This window comes from Dipodomys merriami, unplaced genomic scaffold (genome assembly GCF_024711535.1).
Source record: "Dipodomys merriami isolate MVZ:Mamm:240054 unplaced genomic scaffold, mDipMer1.0.p SCAF_192, whole genome shotgun sequence".
NCBI lineage: Eukaryota > Metazoa > Chordata > Mammalia > Rodentia > Heteromyidae > Dipodomys > Dipodomys merriami.
In genome coordinates this window covers 1,167,291-1,181,916 of record NW_027203293.1, presented here as the reverse complement: position 1 = coordinate 1,181,916, position 14,626 = coordinate 1,167,291, and the positions used below count along the sequence as shown (strand labels likewise).

At 39.4% G+C, this 14,626-nt stretch overlaps 1 long non-coding RNA gene across 1 annotated transcript; it reads left to right on the top strand.

Moving 5' to 3' along the window:
* The first annotated feature begins 236 nt into the window (after positions 1–236).
* Positions 237–13,935, top strand: LOC138831314 (uncharacterized). Its single transcript, XR_011373234.1, has 3 exons — positions 237–334; positions 693–783; positions 13,830–13,935. It is a non-coding gene; the product is annotated as an uncharacterized lncRNA (long non-coding RNA).
* Positions 13,936–14,626: the final 691 nt, after the last annotated feature.

Sequence of the window (14,626 nt, the reverse complement as noted above, 5' to 3'; positions counted from 1 at the left end):
TGGTATCATTAGTTAGGAAATAATTATATAGTACAGAGCACTCAAGCCCACAAGAACCTTTGTTTTGTTTGGTTTTAATCAACCCTTTTACAGGAAGTTGGTTTTCACCCAGGTAACTGTTGCAAAATATTTATTCAGGTAAGAGAAATATTCCTCAGCCAATCCGAGGCACATGTGTTGTGTGACTTCATGTGCCTCATTACCATTGACTTCACCACACCAGCCATGTAATTACCTTCAGGATGGAACACATCCTGTTTCCCCTTGCTCCAACTGTCTGGTTGACATTTTCTCTGTCCTTCCACAACTATGCTGAGAAGTCATGGCCAGACAGGTAAGAGACCTACCTCTTTCAGTTCAAAACCTTGCCTTGTAGCATATTGGGACTTAGCCAAACTTAAAGCCATCCCAGAAGAGTTAGTTACACAGCTCACTTGGGGATGATTACCAGTCCTTTCAGGAATAAACACCATGACAAGCAGAAGAGGGTCGCCACGAGGGAAGGTCGTTCCAAGCAGTATGTACTAACCAATGCCTCAAAGCATTGGGGTTTTTTTTTGTTTGGTTTTTTCCCAGAGCTGAGGACCAAACTCAGGGTCTTGCATTCACCAAGCAGGCGCTCTTCTGCTGAGCTAACCCCCCAGCCCCCAAGGCATTGGTTTTATACCTGTTTACCTTTTTCTTCCCCGTAGGAGACCTGAAAATCAGCAACAACTGCCACAACACAGATGGACCCTGAACAGTAATATCACCAACATCTCAGAGGCATGAGGAAAAAATGAGGTACATGTTATGTACATCTATTTTCATAGCAGTGTAACCTTGGGTGAGTTACTCAAGTCACCACCTTTGTTCTACCGTCTCTAAAGAAAGGATAATAGAAACAGGTGCTGGTAGTTTAAGCCTGTAATTCTAGCCACTCAGGAGGCTGAGATTGAGATTTGAAGCCAGGCCATGCAGGAAAGGCTGTGAGACTCAACCTAACTCAGTTAACTATCAAAAAGTTGGAAAGACCAGGCGCTAGTGGCTCATGCCTGTAATCCTAGCTACTCAGGAGGCTGAGATCTGAAGCTAGTGGTTCAAAGCCAACCAGGGCAGGAAAGTCCATGAGACTCTTATCTCCAATTAACCACTAGAAAACCGGAAGTGGTGCTATAGCACAAGTGGTAGAGCATTCACTTCGAGCTGAAGAACTTAGATACATTGCCTAGGCCCAGAGTTCAAGTCCCACAAACAACAAAAAGACAAAGTTGCAAGTGGAGTTGTGGTTCAAGTGGTAGAGTGCTAGCCTTGGGCAAAATAGCTCAGGGACAGCACCTAAGCCCTAGAACTGGCACCAAAATAAATAAATAAATAACAAAGATAATATTTTCCTCACAGCTATTATGAAGATGAAATAAAACAGTGTGTATGATGTGTACAACAAAATTGTCTGGCATAGCACTGACACCAAATATTAGTTTAGTTTTCCTCCCTTTTTCTCTCTTCCTCTGTCCCTGCAGGCTACACGCATGGACAAATTCAGATAATGAAGTGTCACCACTAGGAAGGAGCCACAAGCACTGGCAGTTACCAAGGGGGAGGGGAGTTTTTGGAGGGTTATGATCAATATATAAGCATCTGATGCAAGGCTGCAGAAACATCTTTTTAAGCATGAAATTAAGATATTTACTTGAGAGTTCCCAAGTTAATAGTAACTAATAATCATAATTACTTTTCTAATAAAATAAAACACATTTCATGGACCATCAGTTAATAATCTCTCTATAAGATAAAATTGCAAATGGCACATTACATAGTGGACTAAAGGTGGAAAACAATGTAAATCCTGTGGTTCTTGCATCATTTACCATGACCTATGATCCCACACATAAATCAGATCATTACTAGCACAGATAGCTGACATTTAATGAGCTCTTACTGTGTGTCTGCATCACCTCCCCTAAGCCTAACTATCCTATAGAGCAGGTGTTATTGTGATCCCCATTTCACAGATGAGATAACTGGAGATCCACTCCTTCTGAAGAGGTGGAGTTGACATCAGCAATCTACATCCAAATCTCAAGTCCTTCACCACACAACTGGAAAAGCTGGAAGAGCTAAAGGAGAGTGGTCCAGGGAGAAACTTGTCAACAAGCTATTACTACCATGTGCACTTGGCATGGGATTCATTCCTAGGAGTGAGGTGTTACTCCTACCAGGAAAAAAAGGAGTATTTCCTTTTTTTGGTTTATGGTTGCAGGCACTTTCAGCTCTGTATGCTCGCTCAGAAGACTTTCAAATTGCCCAGCCAATAAACAAAGAGAAGCCTACACTTAGGAAAATTGGGGTCAATATTTGTGATGGCTTGGCTGTCCTGCAGAAATTAACAGGATGTGGGCAAAGAGGCAGTCATCAGAGGATCATGACACACCTCACACATGTGGGAGGGGGCGGGGCACATCCTGGCCTGCCCCCACTCTGCCTGCCTACTTGGGACACTAAATTTAAGACAGAGGATGAATGGCAGTTACCACTTCTGGGAGGCTGGGAGTGGGTGCAGTGAGCATAGCCCACTTTCCAATGAGCCCTAAGCCATGCTGGAAGGAAAGAAAAAAAAAAAAAAGGTGTCAGCAGTGAACTAAATCAACAGAGGAACCATCTATCCATCCACTTGGGGAAAGATGAAAAGTTCAACAACACCAAAGTATTGTCAAAGATGTGGGGAGAGTAAGAAATTTTTATACATGACCAATAGAATTCAAGATACTAGAAAACATTTGGTAAATTGAAAGTGCATGTGGTCTATGGCCCAGTTATAGCATTTCCTGGAAGAAATAGCCTTGTGCACAAGGAGATATGTACAAGTAGACTTGCTATAACATTCTATATCATAGCCAAATCAGGAGAATTAACAGAATTTGGGCCATCTTCATTGGAGGAAACACAACACCTACGTTGAATGAATTAATTGCATTATTGTAAGTCATCACTGTGGCATTTTATAAACCTTCTTTGACTTGAATAAAAAGGGAATGATTAGGGCTGGGAAGGTGGTAGAGCACTTGCCTTGAATGCCTGAGGCCCTGGGTTCGATTCCTCAGCACCACATAAGCAAAAAAAGAAAAAAAGCTGGAAGTGGCACTGTGGCTCAAGTGGTAGAGCACTAGCCTTGAGCTGAAGAGCTGAGGGACAGCGCCCAGGCCCAGAGTTCAGGCCCCACGACCAGACCCCCCCCCCTAAAAAAGGGAATGATTAATATGCAAATGTTTTTTAAATACATGACTATGATATGCCATGTTAGAAAAAGCAAAAATTGAAGAATGGAAAGAAGTGCATGGTGGCAGTGACCCTAGGGAAATTTAAAAGAGGAGGAAATAAGGAAGGAGATAAAAAGAACTTGAACCTTCACTGAAGCAAACAGGACAGCACATGTATGTTCATTCCTTCTGGCAATTGGACACAGAACATCTGCTGACATTCCATGTTGCTTCTGTACTTGCCAAGTTTTGTCTATAGTGAAAAGGCTGTCTGCTCTTCACTATGGTGGTGCCATCTTACCATCTTCTGACCCTGGGGCAAGTCCCTCTTTCTAATGAAGGCATTAAATACAGTCTATTTTTCAGCAGGGTTCTGCCTGAGCAACCTAATATCTTTGCTCTAGTAATTATAGGGTCACTTCTTCTGCAATATTAAGGTATAACACGTGACTTAACATGGAGTAAAGTTTAACCAGGATATAGAACTTGTCAGCCCAACTCTCGTTTAACTTTTAACTGGGCAAAGGGTTTAAATTCCTGATAGATCAATACACAATAAAACAACATAGCACAATAAGCTTTGGAGTTCTGGACTTAAATTCCAGGATTTTTTTTTTTACTAGCTTTAAATCATTTGGCAATTTAAGTTATCTGCATTTTATTCTCCTTATTCATAAAATATGGAAAATAATTTCATTCTCATGGATGTGTTCTGAGCTCTAAATAAATGAATTGTGACCTTATTCATTGCCAGGCACAGTAGACATGTGTAAACATGAGTATATTTCATCAACTCTAAGTCACAAAGCTTCTTCCATTTGAAAAAAAAATCAGACCTGCTCATAAAAATACTATAAAATTATAACTGATGGGAGTTCCTCATTTCCTATACTGCCTAACGTAATCACATGTGTAATAATTACTGCAGTTTAGAGCCTATTAGTTATAGTAGTTCCTGACTTTTTCAGTATCAAATATTTGCTCTGTGTACAGCAAGATAGGTCTATACTGCCAACCCTAAGAAAAGTGCTCATAAGAACTTACTTCATTCTAATCAGGTATTCTAATCTCTCTAGGGAAAAGATAAATGGAATTTCTCCACAATGTAAGGCTTGGTATGAAATAGGCAATATCTCTAATAGCAATCACTGTGTCTTCAGGTTCTACAGTTCTCCTGTAGGACTGGGAAGAGATCAACATTTTTGAAGAAAGAATCAAGTGCATGATAACATCTATGAGCAAGCCCAAGCACATCTTCATATCTAGTTTCTTACAAAACAACACAAGTATTTGCTAAGCATTTTCAACAAATAAGTAAAAGCTTGGACAATTTTTGAAACATAAAATGAATGTAGATGGCATGGTGGTATATGCTTGTAATCTTAGACTCAGGAGGCAGAGGTAAGAAGATTACAAGCTGGAGACCAGCCTGGACTACATAGCAAGACTGTTAAAAGAGAGAAAGAGGAAAGGGTAAGAGACAGAGGAAAGGAGGGGAGAGAGAGAAAGAGGGAGGAGAGAGTAAAAGAAGAAGGGAATGGGGAAGGAGGGCAGAAGGAAGCAAGCAAGGAAGGAAGGAAGGGAGGGAGGGAAGGAGGAAAGGGGGAGAGACAGAGGGAGGGGGAAAAAGGGAAGAAGAGGGAGAAGAGGAGGAAGAGGGAAAGAGGGAGGAAGGAAGGAAGGAAGGGAGGGAGGAAACAATGAAAAATTAAAAAAGGAAATAAAATAGAGAAACTATAAATTCCAGGAAACATATATAATAATAATATATATTATTCCTTATATTCTTCAAAGATCATTTATCTATTTTATTCAATGTGGTTATAACAACCTCATAGTTTACAGAATAAATATTTTCATATTACATTTCATATGAATGAGACCTAAAAGTAAGTGGTTTGTTGGGATTATATAGCTGGCAGACCCAGATGTTCAAATTCTCATGCTAACTTTTCAGTCTACTCCAAGAATAGTCAAGACAAAAACCAAAGATTTTATTCTGTGACCTGTAATGATAGACTTGTGTGCCAAATATTTTATTAGTATTCTTGCCTTTCCAGATCACCCTTCAACCTATTTCATAAGCAACAGCTCTGAATTACTCTTCTTTTTTCTTTCTGACAACCAGTCCATTTACTTTCATAATATCCTGTGTCTTCTGGCATATTCTGATGAAATTATTGCTTAGTTTATAGTATCCTTCCTTATACCTCTGAGTGAATGAAATGTCCCTGCCTGACGACTCTGTATTTTCATCTGTCCAAGATGTCAACTTGATATCTTATTTTCCATTCTGCCTAACTCACTAGTAACACAATCTGTGAACACATCAAAATGGGAAGAGCTCCTAGAAAATGTGGTCACAATCATGTGTCAAGTTTGTTATGTGACAGCTTTTTAAAAGTAGTTTGGATAGGATTAGGATCTACAGAATCAAAAATAGATCTGTTTTTTTTTTTTATTTTCAAACCAAAAGAACTAAGATTGACAGAGTTCCTCAAATGATTTCAACATTTAAGAAACTTGTTTTCATCTGTTACTGGCCATTCATCTATTATTTTCACATGCCAGACTGACATACAAAGATAACATTTAACAAAGATAACATTTTATTCCATTGAGGTCTTCGGCTAGAAGAGTTGGCTAATAATTATGAGTAGTTTTTATTGAAAAACCTATTGTGCACCAAATGTTATATTGTTGTTACATAATTCTACTTAAGAAGATTAAGTACTATTAAACTGGTTTTACAATGATAACATTGAGATTTAGAAAATATAAATAATCTTGATTGTGACCACCCAACTAATAAGTGGACATTCAGGATATGAGTTTAATTTGACCTGAATTTTTAAGAATGCGGCTGAAGATTTGGGAAACTGGAATCCTTATGAATGTTTGGTAGTTCTTGAAATAATTCTATTTTCATGTACTCAGTTAATTGATCCATTTCTCTTTATTCTGCTTGGTTCTGACATACTGAGCAATGATATCTGATATCATTTCTCCTGAAGTGTTTTTTTGGACAACGGAACATATATAATTTGCCTTCTCTGAAATTCTACAGGTTTTTTTAAAAAATCATTTGTTGTTTGTTGTTGTTGTTGTTGTTTGTGAGGGGGGGCACTGTCCTTATCTCTTTTTACTTTTTTTGGTCAGTCGTGGGGCTTGAACTCTGGGCTTGGGCGCTGTCCTTGTGCTCTTCAGCTCAAGGCGAGTGCTCTACCACTTAAGCCACAGCACCACTTCTGATTTTCTAGTGGTTTATCGGAGATAAGAGTCTCACAGAGTTTCCTGCCCGGGCTGGCTTTGAACCGTGATCCTCAGACCTCAGCTTCCTGAGTAGTTAGGATTACAGGCGTGAGCCGTCGGCTCCCAGCTGTCCCTGATCTCTTTTTGTTCAAGGCCAGTGCTTTACCACTTTGAGCCACAACACCACTTCAAGTTTTCTGGTGGTTAATTGGAGATAAGAGTCTCTCGGACTTTCCTGTGCAGGCTGGCTCTGACCCATGACCCTCAGATCTTAGCCTCCTGAGTAGCTAGGATTACAGTGCCCAGCTTTTGCAGTTCTTTTCTTTTTATAGTTTTAAATTTTTGAAACCCCTTTATACAACTACTTAAAGATAATTACAATAATAATAAAATAATGATGATGATGATAATGACAATAATAATAAGTCGGGCAGGTTTTTTTCTGAGTTGATCATCCAACAGAGATTTTCCATTGCTTGGAAAATTCTTATTTATTCAAAGTCTGCTTATTCACCAAGAAGATAATAAACTCATCAAGGAAAAGCATTTTCTCCTCAATATTTACCTTGTGCCAGTCCTTTGGCAAATATTCATCAAAACATCAAAGTTCACAATGCTTACCCAATCATGGCTGAATGAGATTGCTGTAAGAAGAAAGAATATATGGTTTTTGACTCTCTGGACTTTTTTCCTCCTGATTTTTTTCATTCTTTACATTCTCCTCCCCTTCCTTTCTCTTCAGCACCTGAGGGAATGCCCTCTTTCCTTTCCATGCAGCCCAAAGAAGAGGTCTTGACCTTTAGGGGTAGCTGTGATAGAATGGAAAGAACACTGTCTTAAACCTACCAACGTGGTAGGTACATGCTTTGATGCTGTGTGACATCAGAAGGTCTTTATACTCTCATCTGTACCACTGAGCCTAGCAATGCTTTCTCTGAAGGGTGACCAGTGGCAGGAGCCACTATTAACACACGTGAATAAATTCTAGTCTCATTCTCAGTTTTACATTTTGTTCTGTTTTTTTCTTTTCTAGCCTGAACCTCTTTTAATGCAGATACTATTATCACTTACATTTCTATGTCTTAAATAGAGCGTATACGGTTCTCTCTTTACTGCCCTTCAACTCTACTTCAGTTGGTGAATGACAGTCTGAGTTCTTAGTTGCAATGTTTATGTTCACATAGTCATCCTTGATGCTATTCCACCCACCATTCTCCCTGTCTAAGTCACTGACAGGATGTGATCTTTAGGCTCAATGGAAAAGGTTCAATGGGATGAAACTTCCTTTCTTCTAAAAGAATTACTGAAACCAAGTCAGCAGGAAATACATTGGATTGGATTTGAAGCCACTTATCACTAGACTCAGTTGGAGACCCTAATTATTGTTGCTGTTGTTTACTGGGGCTTAACAGCACCAACAAATGGGTGCTCTTTACAGACACGACTCTCAATATTTCCTGCTCTGAAACTTTTGTCATAACTTTCAGGACCCTGAACATATATACCATGTGTCCTTCTTTGGACTGAATGTGGGATAGAATGCAGAAGTACAGTTGTCATTTACTTATGTGATCATTAGGTTGGCATGCTATATCCTCTAAGCTGTAAGTATTCTATCAAGAATTATGTACTCTTGTTCTTCTATTTATTTTAACATCTTATCACATTTATCTTGATAATTTCTAGCCAAGATGGAAGAAAACAATTGAAATCCCTTCTGTCAGTACCATAACACATAAAATTGTTTTGAAAATTTCAGTACTTCCAATAGCCAAATTGGCAGAGAAATAAAATGGAAATAGAATAATGAGAGGTTTGTTTTAAGGTGCAAGATTTCTGTTTGGGAAGGGAAGTTCTATGAATAGGGGTAATAGTTACACAACACTGAATACAACCCATGTATTCATGTGGATGTCCCAAAGTATGCACCTTAAAGTGGTTAATTTTTATGTCGTATATATTTTACTATGAAAAATACTTTTGGCCATTTGCAGTAAAATAAAATGAAAATTTTCTGGAAGGAAAATGAATTATAAGGAAAAGGCTACTAAAGAATTAGTAGACATTGGAGAGAGGGGGGTAGTAATGAATGTGAGACCATATTTAGACCATCAGCTTTGCAAACACCCATCCTAGTTCTTTGGCTAGCAAGGCCTTATTCATCTAAAAGTTTCCAAGGGGGCTTTTCTTTCTCTCCTTGGCCTCCTCTTTCCCACACTTTCTACACTAGTCAGAGACCTAACTGGTCATTTTCTTTCTTTTATATTGGCAGCCACCCACATAAAGTAGTACAAACACACACACACACACACACACACACACAGAGGCTAGTGAAGGGGGTGGGCAGAAGTGAGGTGGAGGCACATTTCAAGTTGAGAAAATAAACAGCCAATGATGTGCAGGAGAGATTACAATTTGATTAAGACAAGTTCAGCTATGGAAATAAGTGTCAGATGAGCCAATTGTTTCCATATCTCAATGGGCCAGAGATGGAGCAACCAAACTGTACCATTATCAGAGTCAGTTCACACTGGGGTGGAGTTGAAGTCAAAGGATGGATGGGGGAAAACAAGAACAGGAGTTAAGGCCCCTTTTCATTAAGTCATCACTGAGAAAGGCGAGTGTGTAATAAAGCTCTGTTGGGTACTGATTAGACTGTGGGTTGGTGCAAAACAGGAAAAAAAAGATAACCCAGAGAGCAGGAGAGAAACCGAGAAAGAATGATGTAATAGTAATCATGAGCAGGGCACTGGTGGCTCAAGCCTGTAATCCTAGCTACTCAGGAGGCTGAGACCTGAGGGTCACAGTTTGAAGCCAGCCCAGCTAAAGTCTGTGAGACTCTTATCTCCAATTAAACACCAGAAAACTGGAAGTGGGTGGTGATGTGGCTCAAAGTTGTAGACCACTAGCCTTGAGCAAAAAAGTTCAGGGACAGCACTGGCGTTCTGAGTTCAAGCCCCATGACTACCAACAACAAAAAAGTCATCATGACTTGACATCTTCTCTCTGACTTTTGATGGAGAAGAGCAGAAAAGCTGGATTAAACTAGAACACAAGCTACAATGTCACACAGCCTCTCAGGAAATGGTTCCCATGGACTTCCCAGGTATGAGCCTCTTAGGAAGAATAGAGAAGCAGAAGAAAGTATGAATTCTGGGGAAGATAAACCAGCTGTCACACTGGCAGTCTTAGCCATCAGAAGAAAACAGAGACAGATAGATCTTATGGACCTTGTTTCTCAGCCCCCACTGAGACATGAGCACCAGAGCAACCAGAGCCTTAAAAAAAAAAAAAAAAAAAAAAAAAGGATTGTGACCATCTATAGATGGACCATTAGGGCCTGGTGTTCAGACTGATAAAAACCACAGATGTGTTATTTGTAAGTCGATTCTTCCCTTTCTACTAGTAGAAAGGTCATTTCTAAAGCACAAAGTCAAGACGTTGAGCCTGCATTTAGGCATTTCCATCCTTAACACAGGACAGTCAGAAGGCTATGTGCCTGAATGTCTGTGCCTTTGAAACATCTGCTAAATCCTTTGAAGTTTCAGCATTTCAGGGACCATAACCAGAGAAAGGGAAATCAGATCAGGTAAATATGAACCAAGAGTTCATAATCCCAGTATTCTCAGAATGTCTATTATGATGAAGAAATAAACTCAAGAGGAACCCCCAAGTGCTGAAGGACCAGGGGGAGTTGAGGTAGAACCAGACATGAGAGGTTTCCTGGTGAGCCAGGCTAGTATAGAAAATTGGGACTGTTTGTTATCAATCTGGCAGTGCTATCATTACCTGTAAATAATACAAGTGCTGGTGATCTACCTCTTACTCTATTTTTGCTTCTTCAAACCAAGGAGAAAAACAAGAACAATTAAATAAGTTACAGGCTTTTCTCTATATACTTTGTTCCTTTTGCTGCCAAACTCTGTTTATGACTTTTACTAGAAGAATATAATTAGCTATGCTAAAATGGAAAAATTTATTTTCACAATGTATCCTCTATATTCTCAAAAAGATAGAGCAATAGAGAAATAAGCTCTCCCCTCCTATATTCACAAGTTCAGCAAGCACAGTTATTTCATATGAAAGTCATCAATCTCTTCTGTTACCAAGCAACTGCCATGATAGGATTTTCTGTATTCTAATGGTGTCTTTGCATCCGCTTGAATGGGGAACTGAACTGAACAATCTCCAAGGTTCTTTTCAAGCCCAAGATCTTATGAGTTTGTGAAGGACAGGGGGGTATGTGTGTGTGGTGTGTGCGTGTGTGTGTGTGTGTGTGTGTGTGTGTGTGAGTGTGTGTGTGCACACGCACGTCCACACTAAGGCTTAAACTCAGCCTGGGAACTCACTGCCCCTTTGCTTTTTCACTTAAGTCTGGTGCTCTAACCACTTGAGCCACAGCTCCATTTCTAGATTTTATTTTTGTTGGTTAACTTAAGAGTCTTACTGACTTTTCTGCCCAAATTGCCCTTGAATCTCGATCCTCAGATCTCAGCCTCACAAATAGCTATGATTACAGGCACAAGCCACTGTGCCTCACTCGATAGGGAATTATTGCAAAGGAGTGAGGATCCAAGCAACTAGATCCCTTACCCTATGCTGAAGACGGTACTTGAGAACTACCCCCTTCTCTTTGCAAAGTCACATTCTGAGGTGCAATGATGGTTGTGCCCAGAAAGTCCCAACAGGGGAGAGATTTCTGAATTTTATAAAAACACTGTGCAAATACAGCTTCCAAACCTTTCTGTCACTGTCCACCTTACCACCTCTAATCAGATTGCTGTCCCTAAGGTCCTCCTATGTAAAAATTCTCTGGTTCTGACCAGCTGTGTGCTAATTTCTCAGCTACACATGTGAAATAATCATAATAACCCCAAAGATCTCTTTCCCAGTAGTGGTGGTATGAGGATCAATTCATTAAGCCCTGCAAAATGCTTTGAAGCATGAACAATAGAACATTCTGCTTGTCTGTCAGAAAGAATTCACATTATTCCCTGAGGCCTGACCCTGAAGATGGGGGCTGAAGCATATTCCCCCTTTGCTGGCATTTGTCACACTTGGACAAAGGGCTCTGGAGTCAAAGGGCAGCTTACACCCCACACCCCATCCAATGTCTAGAGGAATTCCTAGGAATCACTTATTGCTAAAGATTGCCAATGGCCCTGACTCATTTCCTTTCTTCCGTTAGATTTGCTTTTTCCTGATTTCACTTTTCACATGAAATGGGCGAGGCACGTTTGCTTGGGAGAGAGACCATCATTCCAGCCCCAGTGCAGGGCCTTGAATTCAGGGTCTCATCACTTTCTTGACTTTGTCCACTGGAGGCTGACTCTACTTGAGCCAGCTTTTTGCTCCTTTTTTTTTTTTTTCTGGTTAACTGGAGATAAGAGCCTCATGGACTTTTCTGCTTGGGCTGGCTTTGATCCACAATCCTCAGGGGTTATAGGCATGAGCCACAAGCACCTGGCTTAGCCCTAGACATTTATATACAATGGACATGGGGATTCTAATATTTCTTTCTACCACGAAGCAGGTGAGGACTTCTTCCAAGTTCCTCTTTTGGCTTCCCTCACCTAGTTCCTAATCCTGCCCCAGGTTTCATTGTGACATTTAATAACTTTAAGGTCACCCTTGCCTTCTAAGCACTTCTTCCCAATGTAGCTTGGGAAGGCAGAGTAGCCCAGCATTGCCACGTACACAAAGGCCCCAGGGATCCTGAGTGGTTAAAAAGCCACCATGGGCTCAGTGAAAACAGTCCCCTGCCAGACTTCTGTTTTCTGCAGATGATTTACTAATCCATACATATCAGTGCCAATAAGTTCTTTGCAAAACCCTTTTAAAGTCTATTGGATATGACAGGTTTCCAGAACTTTTAGGAACCATAGGTTTAATGAACGTGCTGACATTTGGAAAGGCCTGTAGCGTTGCTGAGTATCTGTGTGTTAGCTCCTGCTTAGTAACTTTGTGATGAAGTTATTGAAAAGGACTAGATTTCTTCTTAAACTGGATCAAGATTTTAGAAAACATGATAATTATATCCCTAAACCTAAATGTTCCTTCATTCTTTAAAATGGTAATCTAGTGCAAAGGAAAATAACACAGGCAAGACAGAGGACTTAAGTTGTGATCTATTATTTTGACACCTGGGTCATAACTTGGAGTGTGATGCTGCTTTGTATATTTAGCACAATTCAACATGTTATCTGAATAAGTGAAGTACAAATTCTGCAAACCACTGAATAAACAGTTCATGTATTTAATACCAGAGTATGGTATTAGCACATCATGATGTCAAGACACTATGACATGACAGTATTCCTTAAAGAAGCTAGTGACCCACTGCCTTCTGCCTGTTTTCTCCTCTGGCTCCTTTTGTGCTTTACAAACCATGAAAAGAAATAACTTTGATTAAGGAAATGGCAGGGCTAGTTGTCTAGGCCACATAAGCATAGCAGTCAGTTTTATTGATATAAACTTTATAAAGAAATAGAAATTAATAACAATACTTAGGATAGCTTATCCAGTGTCACACAACTGTAAAAAAATAGCAGAACCTCTCATATATATTATGTGTATCTATACGTTTATTAAGCTTTTATGTACATAATTTTTCACCTGTAAATTATATGTCTAGAATGTTCTTCAATAGATATCTGTCATAATTGTTTCCATTCCCATTTATATATATATTATATATATATATATATATGGTTGCAACCATTTAAAAAATGAAAAAAAGTCTGCCATGTAATGATATGGGTTAATCCTAAAATATTAAGTGAAAACAAACAAAACAAAAGTAGGACACGGACTATGTTGAATAGTATGATACTATTTGAGATTTAAAAGAAATTAGAAGTATTTCATAAGGTTTATTCGAGCATTTATATAGCATTTCTCTGTTAACCTTTTAAGGTAATACTTAGGGTTTATTTTTAGAATTTTAAATAATAAGAAAATAAAAATTACTTGGAAAGCTTATCTCTCTGCCCTGTCTCCTACTTCAATCTTGTGTTCATCGGTACTTACAGCCTGCAGTAAGTAGTGTTTATCTGAATATCTGAAGTGGGCTCCATAGGTATTAAGGTAACATTATTTACCTGAGGTCATAGACTCTGGCTCATCTGCTTTGGATTTCCCTGAGCAAGTTACTTAACTTTTGTAAACTTGTTTTTTTCAATGGTAAAATAGACATGAGAACCCTGCAGAGAGCTGGCATTTATTCAGTGATAACCATGGGGTCAGCCTCTTGGTGCTTTTTTATTTCCCATGGCATTTTTGTCTAATCTTAAAACAACCTTTCTGATGAGTATTACTGCTGTCACCCCCATTTTACAGATATAGAAAAAGACATACATTATAAAACTGAGTGGAGGAGCCAGGACTTGCATGTTTCCAGGATCCATGGACTTAACAGGCTATTGGAGAAGTGAGAACGCTCAGATAGAAGGTTTGGTGCTCTGACCCTCTTTGGAAATGCTACCTATGATTTCTTATGTTGTTTTTTCTCCTTCAGCAAAATCTTCCAATGATTAAAAACATGCATCCAGAAAAGAAAAATATATTCTCCCTGATTGAATAAAAACAAGGGGGCTTTGTTCTGAAATAAATGATGAAATTTAAGCAGGAGCTTGTGCATAACTAGAGCTCAAACATGTGGAAACTGTAAGTGAACTGCCATGGAAGATTACAGGAAAATATTGTACAGGGTGTGTGTGTGTGTGTGTGTGTGTGTGTGTGTGTGTGTGTGTGTGTGTGTGTGTGTGTGTGTGTGTGTGTGTGTGTGTGTGTGTGTGTGTGTGTGTGTGTGTGTGTGTGTGTGTGTGTGTGTGTCCTGTGCGATACAACGGATTTATTGTTATTAGGCAGACTAATTACAGACTTGAGAAAGGTAATCATGCCTCTTATGTGAAAGCTTAATCACTTCACCTCAAGAAACTACATAGCTGTCATAAAGGTTAAATTCTGTCTGGTGTCTCCATTTCATGACCAAAGTCCATCTGCAGTGTAGGTTCTTTATTTTTCAGTGTTTGTATATGGATGTAACTTTTTCAGGTGAATATAAAAATGATTCTCCAAAGCTTCATCTGGGGAAGCACTCTGTCACCCTGGCTCCCATACAAGTATAACGAGAG